Genomic DNA, 9,728 nt, shown 5'->3' with positions numbered 1-9,728 from the left:
ACCCGCGTACAGATCTATAAATATTTAAACATGACTTGCAGCAATTTCAAACTTAAGTTATACCCAGTTCAGATCATTACAAGCGTCAGTATACAGATCTAGAATAAGCATAATCAAATATATAGAGATAGTTCATTTCAAACCATTTGATCTCGATCTATCCTTAGATCTTCTTCTCCATCAACCGGTGAGATCCCTCTTTAGCTCAGATCTAGATCTGCACCATAACCCAATCATAGTATTCCAGATCTAGCACTTTATCAGATATTCAATAATTCAGATGATGCTTTTCCAAATGATCTCCTTCCTCTTTTATAGTCTTAGGCCTTTCACAATACCACGGTCCAAAACCATAATAACACAATACCACGGACCCAATACTTGGGATCAACACTTTTGGATGCAATACCACGGACCAAAACCATAGGATCAAAAACTGTCGGACTAATACCATGAACCAACCATGAAAGTGTGTGAGATCAACACTTTTGGATGCAATACCACGGACCAAAACCATAGGATCAAAAACTGTCGGACTAATACCATGAGCCAACCATGAAAGTGTGTGAACTTTTCTCTTCATGAAAGGAACTTTTCTCTGCATGAAAGTGCGTGAACTTTTCTCTATATGAAATAAACTTTTCTCTGCATGAAAGTGCGTGAACTTTTCTCTACATGAAAGAAACTTTTCTTTGCATGAAAGTGCGTGAAATTTTCTCTACATGAAAGAAACTTTTCTCTGCATGAAAGTGCGTGAAATTTTCTCTACATGAAAGAAACTTTTCTCTGCATGAAAGTGCGTGAACTTTTCTCTACATGAAAGAAACTTTTCTCTGCATGAAAGTGCGTGAACTTGAAAATAACTTTGTTGCACTATAATTTATCATCTGAGTGATTTTCCATCAAGGACAACACTTGTCTCATAATGCCAACAATCTCCCCCTTTGGACTTGATGGCAAAGCTAACTTGTCACACGTAGAACTATCATCTGATTCCTTTGAGCTGTCCTGCACCCCAGGCATTCAGTCACATCTGATATCTCTTCTTGAAGATTCATCTAGTTATAACTAAGTGAGATGTTCTTCTATGAGTGGGTTGCCATCAAGTACAACACATGCATCATAATGCCAACAATAATTCAACCCAGTCAAAGTCTTTCTCTGTTGTAGTAGTATTAGTGCACAAGAAGGATGGATAATGATGTATGTGTCCGGATTATAGGGAGCTCAACAAGCTCACTATTAAAGATAAATTCCGCATTCCTGTTATTAATGAATTGTTGGATGAATTACATGGAGAAATTTACTTCACCAAGTTGGATCTTCGTTCAAAATATCATCAAATTAGAATTAAGACTGAAGACATTCTGAAAACAACATTCAGAACTCATGAGGGTCATTATGAATTTTTGGTCATGCCTTTTGACCTTACTAATGCACCTTCCACATTTCAAGGTTTGATAATTTCCATTTTCAAACCCTTCCTTAGAAAATTTGTGTTAGTATTTGTTTATGATATACTAATCTACAATAAGTCTTGGAAGGATCATGTTCAACATGTTGATCGAGTGCTCAAACTATTGGAGGAGAAACAATTATATGCAAAAACATCCAAATGTTTCTTCGGAGTATAAGAGGTGGATTATTTGGGCCATATTGTATCTCATGAGGGTGTTAAGGTAGACCCTAACAAAATTAAAGCCATTAAGGAATGGAAAATCCCCACAACCATAAAGCATCTTCGAGGATTTCTCGGGTTGACATGAAATTATTGCAACTTTGCTAAGAATTATGGGAGAATAGTGGCACCTCTAACATCATTACTAAAGAAAGATTCTTTTTCTTGGACTCCAGAAGCAATGAAGACCTTTGAACATCTTAAAGAGGCAATGTGCCAGGCACCGGTCTTAGCTACGCCAGACTTCACAAAAACTTTATTGTGGAATGTGATGCCTCGGGAAATGCAATTGGTGTTGTTTTAATGCAAGAAGGAAGACCCATTGCTTTTGAAATTCCTCCAATCAAAGGAAATTATTTACAAAAACCTATTTATGAGAAGGAAATCTTGGCAATACTACATGCACTAAAGAAATCGTGACTTTACCTAATGTGAAGACACTTCAAGGTTAAAACAGATCATGATAGTCTTAAATACTTTTTGGAACAAATATTATCTTCAGAAGAGCAGAAAAAATGGGTGACAAAGATGTTGGGTTATGACTTTGAAATCATCTACAAAAAAGGGAAGCAAAATGTTGTTGCAGATGCACTCTCAAGAAAGGATGAGGATGTGGAAGCATTGCTTTGTTCCATTTCTATTATCCAACCTGAGTGGATAACCGAAGCAAGGGATGAATGGAAGAATGATGAAGAGGTGTGGTCACTTATTCAAAAGTTGCAGCAAGATCCCAGTAAATCTAATACATTTAGCTAGAAAAATTATTCATTATGGTACAAAGATCGTTTATATATTTGTAAGAATTCCCAACTCAAACAAAAGATTCTTTTGGAATTGTACACCTCTCCATTAAAAGGGCACTCGACATTTAAAGGGTCAAGAAGGAAATTTTTTGGGATGGCCTTAAATATGATATTCAGAAGTTTGTGGTAGAATGTTTGGTTTTCCAACAAAATAAAGTTGAGACAATTAAGACCCCAGGTCTATTACAACCTTTAGTCATTCCAAGTCAGCGTTGGGAGGATGTCTCAATGGATTTTATCACAGGTTTAACCAATTCTAAAGGAAAGAATTTCATCATGGTGGTAGTTGATAGACTTACCAAGTATGCACACTTTTGTGCATTATCTCATCCTTTTAAATCCAATACAGTTTCTACTGCATTTATGGAAATAATTCAAAAGCTTCATGGAAACCCAAAGATTATAGTAAGTGACAGAGATCCCATTTTCACTGGAAATTTTTGGATGGAATTATTTTCTTGTCTTGGTACTCAATTAGCTCATAGTTCATCTTATCATCCTCAATCTGATGGGAAAATTATCATAGCGAACAAATGTTTCTAATGATGTATTCGTTTCTTTGTATCTGATAAACAAACACAATGGGTCAAGTGGTTACCTCTAGCTGAATGGTGGTATAACACTTCCTTCCATATTGCAACAAAAATGACCCCATTTATGGCACTTTATGGATATCATCCACCATCCATCACATCATATTTAAGAGAAAATTCTAAGGTTCAAGCAGTGGAAGATCACATTGAGCATCAACAACAAGTTCTCCAACTCTTAAAAGATAATCTCACTATGGAGAAAAATCGAATGAAATAACAAGCATAACAACATCACAGTGAAAGAAGTTTTGATGTAGGTGACTACGTATTTTTACGGCTACATCCATACAAAAATGTCTCTCAAGTAAGCTAAGAAGGATAATAAATTATCACCCAGTTACTACGGTCCTTACAAGGTGTTGCAAAATATTGGTACTATGGCATACAAATTGGAGTTACCTGCATCTTCCCGAGTACACCTAGTTTTCCATGTTTCATGCTTAAAGAAAGTTATCAGTGACAAGATTCCAGTTCAAACAATGTTGCCAGAACTTGACGAAGAAGGAAAAATCATATTTGAGCCTAAAGCAGTCACGGAAACAAGAACCTAACAACTACAAAATCGATCAATTTCAGAGTATCTCATTAAGTGGAAGAACTTACCCATTGAAGATTCCACATGGGAGGATGATAATTTTATACAAAATCATCCATAACTACTCAAGCATTGAGGACAACACCTTTTTGAAGGAGAGGGGCATGTTAGGTCCCTATAATACTAGTGTAGCCCCCTTATTCTTATTGTTAGTGTAGCCCCCTTATTGTTATTGTTGTGCCCATGTAGCCCCCATATTGTTATTGTGGTGCCCCATAGAAGCCCACTATTGTTATTGTTGTGCCCTTACATTATTATTTTTATGTAGGCTCTGATTATATTGTGACCCCTTAGACTCCTGTATATACAAAGGAGGTCTTGTCATTTTTATCATCCCAGAATTTTTCATTTATGTGATGTAAAGGAGGTTTCCCCCTCGAAGAGGATAATTTTTCAATCATTGATCTATCTTTTTGTTAGCTCGTTGCATAACACAGTCTGTAGGGCGATTTAATTGTATGTTAAATCCATGTCATTTAATTTGTCAAACTGGGGGTTTTGTAAAATTAGAAGTAAACCAAAATATATGCGACCTCAAATGAAACTGTTGTAGAAAGTTTGTCTAGAATGGAAAGAAAGAAAGGAAATGCATATTACAAATATAACTAAAGAAAATTGCAAAATAAAGCACATGCAAGAAAACTGAATTAGATTCTAAGGATGGAAGTTAAATTCTAAAGGTGGAATGAATAAATTCCATGGTCTTTCTAAAAAAACTTATAAACTAACCTGTGAACAACTATAAGAAGCAAACTATGATTATCTAGAAAGCAGTAAATAACAACTAGTGAGAAAGCAGTAAATACCAACTAGTGATTTAGTTGTCAAACAAGAAAATTAGGATAACTAGTAAGCAAGCAGTTTAATGACAATCAAATCAAATCTAGGAAATGAAATCATACTTGTGGAAAGTAAATCATACATGCAGAAAAGAAATAACAAAAATCAAACTCTGTTACAATTGTATGCAGATTGCAGTTGATGGGGATCCTTCCATTCCTCAACGAGCACACATGAACAGTTATCACACCTTAAGAATCAAACAACACTCATAACTCATAATTTTGGATAAAATTCCCGCTAAATGAACAATCATAAATCTGATGCTAATGAATAATTGATAATTGTTGGCTTCCTTTGAAGGATGCACCTCTTATTTATACATGAGTTAGGGTTATCTGCTCAATAAATGCAAATCCCTTAAATATCTAATAAATCCACACTTGTCTTAACTTATCCGTAAATACTAGATACAAATCCTATGACTCATAAAGACCTCCATGATCTTTCTCCTTGGAATATGGTCCACCTCTAGAGATGAAATTCGACTTTGTGCTTGGGAGGACAAGTAAGACCCTTCTAGAACTTCCAAATAAGCCTACACATGTCACAAAACTCATAACACACACACACACATGTATATATGAAACCATGTTAATTTCCTAGTTTTTAATCATAAATTCATTTAAAATACTACTTTAGAAAATAAGGATTCTAACCCATATGATCATGAAGATGGTTACTTGACATAGGGTTTTAGGGCTAGATAGTTATGAGATCAAGGCTAAATGGTCATGAAATGATGGAAATATGGATGAAAATGGAAGAAAATTTTGAGACTCAACATAGCCCCCAACTGAACTTGTTGCATGTCCTCATGCAACTATTGCATTGATTCATTTATCCATAAGTTGATCTTTTTGAAATTCTTTGCTTCTTTATGAGCTTTGACCTGTATGGATTCTCTTCAAACTTTGCATCATAATATTTTCTTTTGCAAAGTGTAATATATTTGATTGCAACATATATTTTTTACGGTTGGTTCTTGTGTTACAACTGCAATTTTTTAGTATTATTGCATGAAAATGTTGAAAATTTTCTTTTCAAGTCCTATAATTTTTAAAAGCATATAATCTTTTGGAATCATACTGCAACAATAGTTGATTGGGAGGAATATGCGAGTTAGAATGAAATGAAATTGTATGATGGTGTATGAAATGTAAATGTGAATTGATGTCCCTTCCCCCCAACTAAAGGTGTTTTTAGTTTATGATAATATGAGAAAGGGAGTATAAATGGAGTGATAAATTTTCCAAAATTACAATTTTAGCTTTTAAGGAATTGTATGACTAAAAATTAGAAAACAACACACCTTCACTTACCTTCAATGTGGATGTGTTGTGTATACTGAAGAGTGTCGTTGCTGATGTTCGATCATGGAGTATGTAAACAAAGGAATTTGATCTGCTTCTTTGTTCTTTTCGTGTTCATGACAAGATTGGGATCTTTATTGCTACTGTTACAAATTGATTCCTGTTGCAAACTAATGAAATGATGTAGTCTTCAATCGTTACAAAACCCGATGGTACAATTCTAGTCATGCGAATAAATGTGTTGATGTCGAGCATGAAGAGAAGTCATTGGATTACCGGCCATTAATGAATGTCATTAACCAATGCGAGGCAAACTCACCATTAATGTCAATGAGTGCCAAGGTACCTAAGTACATCTTGCGAAGTGTGAATAGATGAGTTGATGTCGAGCCACTTGCAAGATCCAATGATCAAGGGACATTGATGTATTCCCATGATTGTCAGTGAGAGAAATTGTCATTAATGCATACAAGCCTCAAGGTACTAATAAAGACTCTAGCCTTGAACCTAGATAATGTGCTGATGTCGATAGGACAAGACTTGTTAGAAGGGAGGCCTTAATGAATCCTCCATCATCTAACGCGAGCATAAAACAATGATTTTGAAGGAATATGGATGAAAAATTTGCAGTGGATCAAGGTCTATTTGACAAAATGAAAAGGAAAAGAAATGAATCAGTTTTGTAAGGGAGCTTAATGGTTTTATTTTTGGGTTATAGGTTAGTGAAAGAGAGGCAAGAAAGTATGATGACTGTGAAGGAAAATGAGATGAATATTTTATTAACTGAATAAGTGGGAATGCAATGGTAAGACTAGTATATGAAAGGTCTTGAAATGTTGTGATGGATCTGATTTTGCATTCTTTATCCAAAATCATGTTCTCATGCTTGGATATTTCATATTTGATGTTGCTCTGATCGTGTTCTTAATAAATGTGGTCTTTAAGAGACATTGTTTTCTTGTGGTCATATGTTTATCTTCCTGGAACCTGCAAAAAAATTTAGTACTTTTTCTGCAATGAAATGTAAGATTATCAAAAGAGATAGGTGATCAATCTCTCTATTTATGTCATTTACAGGGAAAAAAAAAATTGAGAATTGGTACTAATAAAACAAATTCAGGAAAGAAAATCAAATGAATTTTTACCTGTTTCGAAACTAGTGCCTTAGGTTACCTGTCATGTCTTGTCAGAAATTTCTTCATTATTTTATTGTTTCAAATTATGATGAAAGATTTCTCATTGTGTAGATCTCGTCAAGATATTTCCAACAACATTTGAATCATCAAAAACCGATGTCGTATGAGAAAGTTATGCTTATTTGAAATTTTTGTGAAACAATGAAAATAGTCATGCGTGAGTGTGACATGGCAACATGATGTTGATGTGAAAGATGAAGTAGGCAGATGATATGGAATGCTGATTATGAATTTCTAATTAGAATGCATTGTCAACAAATAGATCATTGAATTGAATACATAGTTGCAAAATTGTTTTTTTAGTTACAGAATTGTTTTTCAGCTGCAGAATTGCGCATTTCCTGCATCTAAAAATCTTGCATGGACAGTTAGGTATACACAGCTTATGCATTTTTTATGAACAATTAATCAGTCCAATTTTTGAATTAATCAGTACCTTCTCCAGAAAAATGAGCAAATACACTGGAAAATGCAGTAAACAAATTTTATTAAAAAGGCAAAGTATTTTTTTGATCTGCATTAAAACAACGGAGAAATTTCCAGAAATTTATTACCTTCAGATGTTGAGGCCATAGTCTTGTTTGTTGCTCTGTCTGCAAGACTCAAAGAAATATTATGATCATGTATAGAAATTCTTGTGCCATAATTGTTTGTATAATTACGAAAGGACATTTTCGTTGACAAACAAATTGCAGACTCTCTAAATGTTGACTCTCGAAATCAAAATAAAACTTGATAAATCTAAATGAAAACACATGTTTCTTCTTCAGATGAATCAGATGGTAAGAATCTCGAAAAAAAAAAAGCAAAGAATCCTAAGTCGAAAATGGCCATATGTACAATTAGATCTACCACTCGTGAACTGTAACCCCACTCATTGTCATACTTAAATCAAAAGCTCCAGAACATGGGATATAAGCTTCCCAAACAACACTGCTCATTTTTTCTTTAGATTTGGGTGGAGGCTTCAAAGATCGTTACTATGTATGAGAATCAGAAAGCATGATGCAATCACTACGAAAAGAATTGTAGATGTTGTGCCGATATCAACCACACCCTTATCCCCACTATCTTCTTCAATGACAAAAGCATCTGGATCATCCTTTAATGACTTGCAGTACGCGTTGCATGCCTCTCTAACATTACATGATGATCAAAAGGAAGCACACAGAATAGTTCCCACAGCTATAAGTCATAGAAAAAAAACTTCCGCAATATCCACCAATGGGAGATCAGGTGAGTAGATGACTACTCCAACTGCTCCACCTTCCTTCAACGTTTTTTTTGGAGACTTGCACCTGCAGTCTTTGGCAACATAACAACAGGAATTTTTATGTCTGATGCAGCATCATTTGGTGCACACACCATCTTATAAAGCTCTTCTTTGTCATTTATAATAAGCATAGCTACAGCACCAATTGCCTGTACAAACTTGGCCTTTGTTGTGAAAGTGCAATTGCCTTGATGCACCAAAGCAGCCTCTCCGGGAAGCTTTTCTCTTAGGGTGGTGCAACTATCATAGGGGTCAGCTAGGACAAGACGAGACTTGTTCGCAGCTTTCTCCTTTGATACCACAGGCGTACCAAACTGAGCACTAATTCCAACATATTCTTCCCCCTCACTGCCATTTATCCATGTCTGAAGTTTCACCAATACGAATTTGTTTTCATAGCCGGGATATTTAGGATGTTTGTCATCATGAACAATGTCGCTACACAGTCCAGCCTGTGAGAAGAGTAAAAGTAGGCACATTACAACAACCCTAGGAAATTATAAATGAGAATCCATCATCCAGCCATAAAGCAGGACTAATATGCTCGAGAAGTCACATGAGACTGTTGGCCTTGACCAGTCAACATATAAGTTTGAATCAAGCTATGGGCAGCACGAGACTATTCAAATGACCACCAGGCAACCCGATATCAAATTCACTCGTTAGATCATATGTTGTTGCATATGGTTGAAGAGATGCATAGCTTCCCACCCCAGCCTAGAGTGTTTGAAGACTGCTTAATCCAGCAGGTAATCTACCCGTAATCGTTCCCCTTGGAGGTCCTATATCAAATTGCCTTGTGTCATAGCTTGATGAAAGGAAATCATGCTAGGAACAGTTAGACACACTAGGCTCTATTCAGGATTTTCATTGATGAGGTATAGTCTTTTCTCACCATCAATAAAGATTCCTTCAGGTTTTGGTCTTGTTGTTGTTTCCATTCTCAGTAACACGATGGGGTTGGCTTGATTAAAGAGCCTTCATAGATTTTGAAATCAATAAAGCCCCAACCATTTGGCATAGCTTCAACCAGCTTGTGTCTGTGCAAATTATTTTTATTGTTCTTTACCCCTCTGATCAGGATCTTTACTCAGACTCATGAAATATGGGTCAAGCAATGAATCAATATAAGAATTCCTCCTTCTCATTGTAAGGCCAATAACTCGAAAAATTTGCATCGAAGGTGAGGAAGAATATGTGTGTTCTTTTTTAATTGCATAACAAAGTCCGGCGCATAAATAAAGAGTTAGAGTAGGCATGTTAAAACGTATCTTTAGTGGTTAGAGCTATAGGCATCAATTTGTTAACAACTTAAATGGTTGCCTCTTCAAATAATCTAAACGATATCGGTTAAAGGCATGTGTTTCTAAATTGATCTCATCGTGCACTTTGTAGGGCATTAACCACGACACGCCATCTTTGGTTTTTTTTCACCTC

The 9,728-nt window shown here is 35.4% G+C and overlaps 1 pseudogene; it reads right to left on the bottom strand.

The window, feature by feature from the left end:
• Positions 1–8,290: 8,290 nt before the first annotated feature.
• Positions 8,291–8,770, bottom strand: LOC149187028 (signal peptide peptidase-like 2 pseudogene; annotated as a pseudogene).
• Between the last annotated feature and the right edge of the window lie 958 nt (positions 8,771–9,728).

The sequence above is a fragment of the Pinus tabuliformis genome, chromosome 3_1 (assembly GCF_031772625.1).
Source record: "Pinus tabuliformis cultivar Carrire ecotype Pingquan chromosome 3_1, CPIR1, whole genome shotgun sequence".
Lineage (NCBI taxonomy): Eukaryota > Viridiplantae > Streptophyta > Pinopsida > Pinales > Pinaceae > Pinus > Pinus tabuliformis.
The sequence above is the reverse complement of the archived record's forward strand: the minus strand, read 5'-3'. Positions and strand labels throughout refer to the sequence as shown.